At 32.7% G+C, this 12906-nt stretch overlaps 1 long non-coding RNA gene across 1 annotated transcript; it reads left to right on the top strand.

The window, feature by feature from the left end:
• LOC117125584 lies at window positions 1-3147 on the top strand. Its single transcript, XR_004444017.1, has 3 exons — window positions 1-71; window positions 830-948; window positions 1816-3147. It is a non-coding gene; the product is annotated as an uncharacterized LOC117125584 (long non-coding RNA).
• Window positions 3148-12906: the final 9759 nt, after the last annotated feature.

Genomic DNA, 12906 nt, shown 5'->3' with positions numbered 1-12906 from the left:
CATCTAGGCCTACGACAACTACTAATTTTTAAAATGACAATTGTTGTTTTTGACTTGAGAGAGATTTCCAGGTAAGTGAATATGATTGCTATTTTTTTTTCAATTTAGGAAGGATATAGCACTGCATGCAGAGGGAGGTATACAAATTTACATGGGAACCAGTCATTTCGCCCCCTATAAATTCCGCACTCTAACAAAATGTCTTGCTAGTAGAAAATTATTAGGGCACATAGAAAAAAATTGTTAGATTTATCACTCCTGCCTGAGTAAAAAATTTGGGTGGTGTGACTGGAAATACATTTTCTTTTAAAAACAATAAAATTAAACCACTTTTTATACAATATGTCCATTAATCATTTTGTAATCGCAATTAGTCGAGTACAGCAAATGTTCGATCGATCTGATTTTAAAAAAGTTTTCTGCATCCTGTACAGTAAAGATAGTATAATACATACTCCTAATATCGAAATGCACGCCACCGTNNNNAAATGCACGCCACCGTGTCGGGATTCAATAATTCAACATTAATTATGTCATTAATATATCAAATAAAATATTACTGTAATTAATAACAGTATATTTAAATTTGATTATGATAATAAATATAATATACTGTAATTAATATTAAATGCTTATATTAACCCCTATTACACTATATTGGTTCAATTTTCAGCCAATTTTATAGCTTCTGGCATTGCTACACAATATAGTAAGTAATTAAAGGCACAATTTCTCCTTTAAATGATGCTTCTATGAATAGAATGACCTGATTAAAACACAATATTCTGTACACAAAACCCATGATCAGCTTTTTTATTATACTGTACAGAAATGTACCCATGATGTGTCTACAGTGCAGCAAAATGGATTAAAGTCAATTGCAGCAAAACCAGGTTGTGAAATGCAGTGGGCAAAGCTGAACTACTATAAGTTCAGTACATGTAATAGGTAGGCAATGTTTTACGTTTAGGGGATTTAATTATTATCCAATCTAAATGTAAGGGTGTACAAATATAAATGCACCATCTGGGTAGTTGGCTGAGAGGTATTTGTTCCTGCTTCTTGTGCTGAAGACCCCGCTTCAAGACCGGCAAGTGTCCAATCGCTTGGCTCCTCGATTAACCCTTATATTGAGAGTTAGATGGGAAGGACAATGTCTGTATCCGTTATGTTTGTAGTTGTTAGGTAGGCAAGACTTTTTTATACCTTGTTTAGTGAACCCACCTAACGCAAATATTGATGATTTCGAATAAAATTAAAATTTTATTTTTTGCCAATTAGCGCACCCACCTCCACGAAAAATGGAAATTTCAGGAAAAAAATAGAAGTTTTCTTTATTTTTATTATGCCCTCCACTGCCTTGAAATCTCCAAAGATATTAAAGATACTGTATGTGTATTTATTCCTAATTATATAAATTTGAAGCATTTATCCATCCCATTTTGCATTCAATAACATTTTATTTTTATTTTCTACTCCAGCTAAGTTTTTAGCAAAACTATTTGCTAAATAAGAAAACAAAATTTTATTTTTATTCTGCCCTCTCCTATGATCTACTGTATAAAAAATTCATTGCGCGAAACAAAAAATAAAAAGTCTCGCATTACCGGAATCTGTATACAGACTTGCCTCATAGGTTTCAGCATTTGTTTTTTAGTGGAAGAGGGAATTAAATTATTATTATTATTGACCACTGATGCTCACTATGGAATCAAAATGTAATGCATTTCAGTGAATACATAAAAAGTGCATATGATACAATACAATCACAATTACAATAACTTTAAATTATCTCAATGTATTTTTTTGAAACAGCCAATTCGTAGAGCATTATAGAAGCTTTCAGACCTACTGCAGAATTCAAAACCAACACCTCAAACCCAGGGGCTAGTGACGTCCTTTTTTGCCAGCTTCAAGGATTCAACCATATTTAAGTATTCGAAGGAGCTCACTATCGAATAATTATTTGTTTATACCTTGCGATTTCAAAGCGCTGACGACATCCGAAAAAAATGCTTATGATACCAATGTTATTTGCATGGTGTAAAGTAATAATATACATTTTATATATTAGGTAAATCACAAGATTAATTTCTCACATTAAATATATATTGCTCTTTGCTGTGTAAAAGCACATATAGAGTAGATCTATATTTATTGTTGTGCCAAGTGTCTCATGAAATCTTCTCATATTCATTCCAAAAGCAATAAGCTACCAAGTATCAGTACAATAGATATAAAATTGTGAAGAAATGTGTAATAAACACTAATGATTGTAATAATAAATGGTGTTTGGAGTCCTTTATTTGTTATGTATTGTATTTTTTCATATTTTAAAACAACTGCGGTTCATATGGTGGGTAGCATAAATTTAATTATTTTTGTTTTTACAGTATAGTATGTTGTACATTATAATTGTGTTAAATTTTTCAATCAAGTGTGGGCAGTGTAGCTGTTATTAGCCAAAAAGCCAAATCCTAATAAAACTGAATTTTGCTAAATATATTTTTTATAAACCATAAAGCTGATGGAATTGAAACTTTTGCTGCTTATATTCATTGTTTTGGCAAGTCAAATTTCTGTTTTGCTAATTAATGTCATACCAAATTAGCTAAATTGTGAGACAAAATCTCTTATGCTTTTTTCACTTTGTTGTATCCAGCCATGAAATGTTCCCGTAGTGGGATGAATAGTATCTTTAATAGTATACAAAAGTATCTTTGTATTGTATCCTTGTAAAACTATGTTTTTTTAAATAAAAATTATAATTTAAGTAATTGTAAAATGAAGACAGACTTTGGTGGCTTTGTGTAAGGCCAAAGGAAAAAATATGTTTGTTTGCTCTCCTCAACCCGCCCCTAACTCACTGGAAAAAATAGGGGTGGAAAAACAAAAAAACTTTTTTTTAGCTTTTTCTTTACAATTAAAAAGAAAATGTGAGTGAATTTATTTTCATTTTTTGCCAGATGTGCTACAATCTCAGAATTGCTAATTGGCTGGTAACTTCAGCACTTTCTTAAATGTGTTTTGCTGCTTGTGTGCAACATGTTGCTCAAGTTTATTATAACTTATTTCATATATAGTTGAGGAAGTTTTATTTATTTGGTTTAAATTTGCTAATACCTATCTAGAGCTGATTTGAAAGTTGATTTTTCATTAGAATGGATGACCTCTGTGGGTTATTTTTAATCCATCTGATGAGTATCTTATTAAAAATAATAAATAAATTAAAAAAAAATTTCCACCTACCCCTATATATCATAATTATTTTAAAAAATGGACGGGCAAACAAACAATTGATTTTTTTTTTGGCCTAATTGATCCACACTCTGCTTTTATAATATATATATATTTTTTTGTTTAGTGCACTGCATGCCATGCTGTACATAAATAAATGGGATAGGCCTAGGCTAGGTACCCTCTATACCTATGGGGCCCTACTACTGTACTACTGGCCAGGCTGAGCTGGTTACATACAACAAATACTCTAGGTAGGTAGGGCCTACTTTTTTTAGTTAGTTGGGCCTAGCGAGTTACAATAAACATACCTATCATATCAACAAACCTCTTTTAGCAATACCGTAAAGCCTCTGACAGAAACCCTAAATAGTTCCTTATTTGCATTTTAGGGTGGGTTACAATTAGGCCGGCCTAGGCCCTAGAGTACGTGCGAGGACACCGCCGGTATGACGAGCCTCGTATCGGCCTGTGAATTTTCTGTTTATCACTTGGTGACGCTACGAAAAGTTTGACGACGTTTTTGTTTTGTGTCTTTCTGAATGAATAGAACGCAATACTCGGCAAATAATTATTATAGCAACTATTGGTAAACTTTATAGTTGCCTAAAAATAATATTTCGACAGTTTAATGGTTCCATATATCCCGAAAAATGCATTTTTGTTTCGTGTAACTCCTAGGCTAACTTTATGTACTATTGCACTGTCGGCGTCCATCACGCAACAGGGGCAGACTGCGCCGGTGTCCGCGTAATAAAGATTAAATATTTGGCCTAGTGCGCTCGCACTTGCAAAATCTGAGGCGGCAGCCTTTTAATGAGATAAGACGAAAATTTTCGTCTTAAGGCAGGTATGTTTTCATCTTAAAGTTAAGACGATTTTAAGCAAATTTTAAGCAATTTCTAAGCTAAGCAATATTGATAAATCTGACTTAAGCAAAAAAATGGATTTAAGACGAATTTAAGCAAATTTTCTTGCTTAGCAAGTTTGATAAATCCGCCCCCTGGTATGTATCCCTACACAAATCAGTTGAAATCTGCTTCTTCCTAATTTTTTTTCGTAGATTAAGTCTAATCTTGGGATACTATTAGTCATTCCACATGTTAAGTTTAAATAAAAAGTGGGTTTGAACTATAGACGAATGGTGAATAGTGGAGAAAATTGGTATGATGTCTATTACTGTGTTGTTGATAGTCTTGTCACAAGGGCTGGCAGATCCAGATTTTTTTTTCAAACGGTGGGGTGGGGGCACAACAATTTCAAAATAGATAAGTGAGTAGCACATAACATTAATATGCATTGACATTTTAAAAATTTAGTGGCAAAACTGTAGGGGGTCACATGCCTCCCCATATTATTATATGTAATAATAATTTAAATTTTATGGTGAATAACAATTACAATTACAGATTACTCCCATTTACAAATATAAGGCCTATCGTAAATCTACAAATACAGTTACAACACTATAATTTAATTACAAATACAATTTGCCTTTTCAACTGGAAAACCATAACTGGAGACAAAAACCGTTAATTCAATGAAACGTGCGAAATTCTATAGTTTTAAAGTGCTTGTTGCGGCCATCTGTTAGGCGGATTTGCCAAGATTGGAATTCAAACATGGAATATTTATCAAAAAGTACCAAAAACATTTCTCAACTTTAGTGCACAGAGTATTTTTTGCATTTAAAACAAACAAATACAAGAATGGGATGATAAATTTGCGCTTGTTATAATTCGCACTAAATGCATCCGCTCGAACAGGCATCCGCTCGAACTGACATCCGCTGGAACTGTCATTCTCTTGATTTGACTGCCATTCACTAGCTGTGTGCATCATGTCTTTCACAAATTTCGTATCTACAGCTTGTAATTTTTAAGTCTCAAAAATGGGTCACTGCATATGCGAAACTGGATGGTGTAAAAAGCATACAGGAACTACTGTACTGAGCGTAACAATAGCCACTGCGTTCTTATTAATTATTAGTTATTTATTTACTTTATCATCAACATCATCTGATCAGCCTGTCATGCCACTGGTGGCTGATGGCCTCCTCAAACTCCATTCTGATCTGTTCTTTGTCAGATTTGCCCAGTTCGCACCAAGCTTCTTTTGGAAAAGATCACTCAATCTCTTGTTAGGTCTTTCTCTTTTTCTTTTGTGTCTGTATGACTTCCATACTGTTAACTTTTTGGCCCACCTGTTATGGTCCATGCGAGCTACAGTACATGGCCTGCCCACTCCCACTTTGTTATAGACAGTTTTTTGCCTTTCTTATAACTTCATTTTTCCACTTATCAAGTCTACTGATACTGATATTTATTTATATATTTATTCTTTATAAAACCTTCCTTTCCTAATTAACTGTAATTATTTATTAATTTAAATATGAAATTATCTGTCAAGAAATATATATTTTTAAGTTTGTTTATTATTATTAATTGAATTTGTTTATATTATTAAACTCAATTTTTTATCCTAAACTCATATATATTTTTTTATTTTTCATTTATTAAATAATTATATTTTCGACTGCTGTACTGTATTTTGTTCAGTTGTTTAAAAATTTCTTCATTTCATCTTTAGTAATTGTATTTATAGTAATATTTTAAGAACTATTTAATGATTTCTAAGTTTATTTTAGTAATTCATTAAATTTTTTGAAGTAGTTTATTAACTGATTCATCCTTGCATTATAAATCAACAATTGATTATAACTCGCTTATTTAATTATTTATTCATTGTCAGTTTACTACAGGTGTCTAAAAATCTATTTTTGCTATATATATTTCTTAGGTACCCAACTTCAGCTGAGTATTCAAGTATAGTGGAGCAACTACTAACCCACAACAAATATCATCCAATACCTCAAATCACAAAGGTAGGCCTACAGTTTATTATTACTGTATGCATGCATTCTTTACCCATTAGCACCTATAGTTGTAATGTATTGTAGTCAATTACTCCCTAGAGAGTTTGCTGTATGTGAAAGAAATTAGACCCTACTACATATAAACTAATATTTTTTTTATTGTTGAAAATGTTCCATTACAAGTTGTTTTTATTTTGATGAATATTAAATAAGCGTTCCAGTGACACAAAATATTTTGACCTTTGATTTTGAAGTTGTGACCTTTGACCTATCATAGTTAACATTTCATCCAAAATTCGCAATTTTCTTTGAATTAATAATTATATTAATGATTTTGAATTTACATACACTACTAAATTGTATAATTATTTTATTGAGTGACATCAATTATCTGACCTTTGACTTTGATATATTGACCTTTGACCTATTCAACTTGTATTTGTCCTTTATTGGTTTTTTCCAAAAAAAAAAAATATTATCAGCATGTCCCTTTTCTAAATTTTGCATAAATATAAGCCCATAATTATTTAATATGATACTTGGTTGCTTAGGCATGTAAATAATAGTTACGAAATGGATGGTGGTGTGTCAAAATAATAATTTCTAACCTTCAAAACATTTGTTGTTAACAATATCAACCGTACATAAAGGCCGGGGACACAAGCTCTGTTTTGACAATCACCATCGCTAGCCTAGCCTATGCCTGCCTGCTGTGAAAGCCTGTAAATAAGAGTTACTATACTGTATATACTATAATACTATAATTTTATGACCATATTATTGTTTGGTTAACCTATAATATTACTAACCTATGAAACACCTATGTCGCTGTTGGCAGACAAATGAAGGTCAATTTATCATTGAAAATGTCTTCCCTTTCTATAAGACGTTCAGCACTTGCTGTGGTGTTATTGTTGTGCGAAGTCAGGCGAATCAAAACTTAGCTTCTTCTCAACAGTTTGACTTTGAACGCAAATTATGTCATTTTTCAAATAGAAACCTCATTGGATGATGAGATATTCTGAAAATGGATTTTCCAAAGTTTATGTAGACGTTTTTCGCGACACGCTACAGTTTGTAGAACAGAAGTTATAGCGGGTTGAATAGCCAGGCCGGTTTAAGGCGGTCTAGGGAGTGTTGCGCAGGGCGGTTTGGGGCATCTAGGTCCTAATGGGTTAAATTAGTTGTACATATTGCACAGACTTGCACATATTAGAATGCAGGATCCTCATTACATAAAGTCTAATACCCCTTTCAGACAGACCTGCAAAACGGTATTAATACCGTATTACTCGAACGCCGGCGTTCTATGTGAAAGGGTAAATATGCCTAAACGCCGGCTTCAGTTAGACCTCCAAGGGGACCTAGTGTTAATACCGCATTAATATCGTAGCGAGTTTTGCCCAACTCGATGTGAAAGGGTACAGGGTTCATCACCGTCTTACGCACAAGGCATAACAAATCAGATGGTTACACGATCGAGCAGCCATCAACCGCTGCTGTAGCTAACAAAGCCGATGGAAACGCTAGCTGACAGTACTTTTAGACGCGAAAATCGCCTGCACCTATCTGCTCGAAATTCAAGCCGGCCTCGCCTTAAAAAACGCTTCCTAAATTCTTTCTTCCCTTGGACGAAACGCATTAGAAACCTTCTGTTTCTCAATTTATATGTATTGCAAACATAGCAAGCATTAAAAAACATTTGCAAAGCAACAGTTTTATGACTTCATCCCCGGCCATATTGGATTAATGGAGTAAACAAAAACTTGCGCCCTCTTTGTTAACAAGCACAAGCGCCACAGACATCAAATACTCCTTTCCGCGAGAACCCTTTCAGACAGGATACGGTATTATTACCGTATTTTAAATAGCTGTGTGAAAGGGTCTGCGCCGGCAATAACGGCGGCGTGATTAGGGTATTATTGCGGTATTTTCTGTCTGAAAGGGGCTTAAGCTACCTCTCTGATTGTTTTGAGCATGGAGTCTATATTACACTTAGTTCCAGATATGCTTGCATGACTGGTTTACCAAAGGTAGTTAATGTAGCAAATAATAAATGATCTGTAGATAGTCATAAGGCTCGAATGTGTTCAGAAATACCTTGGATGTGAGGGTTGGTAAGTAAGGGCCAAATATTTTGGCATAAATGGGGTAGAATTGTAGATTGTTTTAAATTTTTAATACAGTATATACTGCATAAATTACAACAATTGTATTTTTTTAACATGCATACTTCAAATGACGAAATGAGCTAACTTTACAGTACATTTTAATGCTTACGATATCTGTTCGAATGTGGACCTACAATTCTTACCATTTAGACATTCAGGGCTAGAAATTTACTTTTTCAGGCACTAGCAACCTATTGATAAAATGTGCTAGTTGTTAAAAATGTAACTAGCAAAATGAGCTGCTCAACTAGTAAAATATATTGATACCAACTCAACATATTATTTTCGGAAAATAAATTGTATGAAAATAACTAATGATGTACTTCTATAAATTTGTGTGTTAAATGTTTTAATATAATATTTTCTGTTAATGGTGAGTGTAGTACAATAAATATCACAAAGAAATAGCCAAATGAGTATAAGAAATTGATTTCTATACCTTGTACATTTATTCACTTCAGTGTCAGAAAATTTTTAATATGAAAAAAAAAATCACAGATACAAAATAAAAATTTAATATTATATACAGTACTTCATTTATTTTTTAAAATAAGTTAAGTTCATCATTCATTTAATTTTTATTTTGTATCTGTGATTTTGTTTTCATATTAAATATGTACTGCTTATTGGAATTTTTCAAAATCATATAATTATAAACAATAAAATTTATTTTATATTAATTTTATATCATATTATTTTGAAAATTAAAAAAAATTATACTTGTTTAGTGTCACACCTGTCTCTTATACACATCTTATTCTTTACCATACAAAAAGTCCTTAACGACAACAGCGTGTATTTTGACGCGCTTTTTTGATTTCGCGAACTAACACAATTGAATTTAATTGTGTTAGAAGCAAAAGATCTAATCTAAACACACAATATTAGGCAGGATGTATTTGTTTGGAAAAGAACCCACTCTTTTGTGAAATTAAGAGGTTTATAGGTAAAAATTGTAAATTTAGAAATAAGTTTTATTTTTTCCTCTGAACTGAGATCAATATGTGATTTTTTTAAAATTTCTTTAAAAGCATTTGTTTTTTAACAATTACAGCAGATGCCAATAATCGAAAAACAATGGCCATTGAATAACATTTTTTGTTAGTAGAAATAAAAGTTTTAAAAACGTTATTTTACTAACAAAGTAGAGGAATGACATACAGTATACAGTACTTCGACTACCAAAATATGCAATTCATAGATAACCACAAACTTCACTTTTGTTTAATATCAAATGAATTAACTTTACATGTTATAAACAATGCAAATAAACAGTAGTTAAAGCATGTGGATCAATTGTGTGTTTGAATCACAAGTTCATGTATGGGAAAAGGGAGGGCTTACTTTCTTGCAAACTTAGCAATAAATTGTCTGCTTAGAGTTTATTCAAAGAAGTATTGCTTTTAGTAAACTGAATAATTAGGAATACATTTATTTAAGCAACTAATTTAGTTGCATGCTTGGTTTTCACTCATCACTAATTAAATCCAAGTGCCTACTACTGGCTTAGAATTATATATAGTTATGTATGGCAATTATGCTAAGAATTAAAATGGCGTGTGATTGTGAGTGTAGGGTGATTATAGTAGGATTAAGTGGTAAATCCCAAAACCTCCCAAGACACACTGTAGAAAATCAAAAAATTCAATTGTGATTGACTGACTTGGTATATCAATAAGAAAATTAAATACATTCATAACTATTTTTTTTTTTTGGTTAAAATTTAGTTTGTTATGAAAAAATACTTGCTAATACAACACAAACCTCTAAACACACTGCAAACTCCATCTAAACCATATAATTATGATTGTAGAACTCCCTTTTTCTTAAAAAAAAAAAATAATAATAATTTTATGTTCATACTAACCCACTGTTTGTGGGGTTTGATAATACACAGATTGAATTTCTGGAAAATTGTGATTCCTCTACTGTGAAATTGGCCACAAGTAAATTATTTTAGTGTTAATAAATGCATGATTTATTGATTTTGTTGTTGCTATTTTTTAATATTTAAATTGAAAAAATAAATAAAAAGTGTAATTCATGGCTTTTTATTTATCTTTGAATATTTTATCATTGAATATTAATTCTTGCATAAAGTAAAATGTAAATGTCAATTTGTTTGATGTTAGATTCCTTTTAAAAACTAAATTATTTAAGATACAAAAATGCATATATTGACTCAAGAAAATCAGTTTTAATACAGAATTTGATTATTGGGGCCATTTTTACCTACATGTCATATGGGGCCATTTTTACCGGGGCCATTTTTTCAAGGGCCATTTTTTCCGGGGCCATTTTTTCCGGGGCCATTCTTACCGTACACCGGGCCTGGGTGTAGAGGAGTGGCGTTTTCGGTAGCCATTTTTTGGCCTAAATTATTGTTGTTCAGCTTCCAAAATGAAAAAAAAAAAAAAAAAAAAAAAACACTAAAACTAGAAATTGCAAATTGCAAGTGAAGTGCTGCGAAGTACAAACTGCATAAAATGTTCTTCGAACAAAATTATTTATGCGAGTCAAGTGAAAATAATGAATAATAAAAATATAACAATCCCAGCACGACCCATTGTCTATATATTATTAGAACAGCGTTGGTACAATAGTGTTTTGCTGCAGTGACATCTCTCTGCTGGCGATGGCTCGCTGCTGCTGCGCATGTGTATAAAATGGTATTTATTTCCGCAAACACTATGCCAGTCTATAACAAGCGTCGCCAGCTAAATGTAATAATTAGCACGTTGAAATAGGCTAGTAAATAAGTTTAACTGGGTTCGTAAATAAAATTGTCCTCAAAATATTGTGGCTGAGACATGAGCCGATTAAACGTAGAAATAGGAAACCTAGAAATATAGTAAAAACGCTGAATAATACTCCAGCGTCGCGACATGCCGACGTTGGTACGAGTCGCCTAAAGTAATTGATTTTACCCGGCAGAACGAAAGAAGGAAACTCCGCTTTTCAGTTGTCTCAGGCGATTGATTTTTGACAAACAATGACCTTTCAGAGGTCAAATAGCTGTCAAGAATATGAATTGGCTGCTTCGCAGCAATAAATGTATTGTGTTTAGATCAGATTATCATACAAGCATAAACAAGGGACTGCACACACACAGTAGATCTTGATCACTAATTAGGCCTATTCATGTAATAAACTGTTTACGCCAATTAAAATTTAATTTATGTTCTACTGAATGAGCTGTTCTTGTTTGATTTTTAATTTCTGTTTGTCACTTCCTTGCTGTCTTTATTGTAATCAGTTTATTTGTATCGTACCAAATCCATTTTCAAATATATATAACAAATATAAAATATAATTTAAAATGAGACATAAAGAAAATAATAAATACAAGATTTAATTGCACACAAAAATTCAGAGACTAATATTTTCTTAGTTTATTCTATGCTTTTCCATAGTAACGTCGAGTCGTTATCACTGGGCTCCGTACAAAGGGTACGGCTATGCATAACTCGGGCCGCAGCAAGATCAATGACCCTTAATAGTAAATTTCCATAGCAGCAGAACAGTGGGACTGTTTCTATAAATAGTTCTAGAAGAAGCAGGTACTGGCAGTTGTGTTTATCCTGTTACTACGAATTTACTCCTCCATGCTCATGGCAACAACATGAGTTTGGCCTGGTTATAACATTGGGCGGCGTACAAAGGGTTTGAGCTATGCATAACTCGGCTGGCAGCAAGATCAATGACACGTACACTTTGATTCAGTCTGTATTTCCATAGCAGCAGAGCGTGGGAATGTTCCTATGAATAGTTCTAGAAAAAGCAATATACTGGCATTAAATTGCGTTTATCCCGTCAATATTCATGGCAAAAACATGAGTTTGGCCTGATTATAATACAGTATAAAAGTGTATAGAAAATTTCAGTAGGTTTCGAGTCTTGGTATTCGACATTTCGGTTTTAAATTTTACAGAATAGCTCAATAACAAATGACAGAATATAGTATTAAAATTAATTCATAATAATAAATGAAACTTATGACAAAACATAGAAAAGAGACTTGTTGATAAATTTCATTACATCAAAATCACGAGATAAACCGACGCAAACAAGTAGAACAAAAACGTCGGAAAACGGACCCTAATTCGCGAAATGGAATTGTCGAACATTTTTGATTGGTATCTTGAACCACTCATCGGCAACGTGAAGAGATTATAATCCCCAACCACGCGTTGTAGACGGGTATACGCGTTGCTTTATTTTGCGAGGCTCCCTAAGGAGACAGTGCGATGAGTTATTAGATAAGGACATCATTGAGCCTAGTCATAGCCCACGCAGCTCAACTATAGTTATGGTTAAGAAAAGGATAACTCCTTTCATTTCTGTGTAGATTATAGGAAAATTAATATGTATACAGGGCCTAATCCAAACACCCCTCTCCTCCAGTGGCTGGACAGAAATTTGGACAGTTATTTGGATCCCGTTCTCTAACTGCCTAGTTTATGAAACTTGTTTTATGATTCTTAGCAAGGTAATGATACCTACTTCAATTTGACGCAAAACAGAAAACACAGTACCTTATCAAATCACCATGGCAACGAAAAACATTTTGGTGGTTGGACGGAATGAACAAATTGGATAAAAATGAGACAACATGTTATCTTC

Source organism: Anneissia japonica, unplaced genomic scaffold (genome assembly GCF_011630105.1).
Source record: "Anneissia japonica isolate Jap-2015-1 unplaced genomic scaffold, ASM1163010v1 scaffold287933_len91788_cov135, whole genome shotgun sequence".
Lineage (NCBI taxonomy): Eukaryota > Metazoa > Echinodermata > Crinoidea > Comatulida > Comatulidae > Anneissia > Anneissia japonica.
This window is presented reverse-complemented; position numbering and strand designations above follow the sequence as displayed.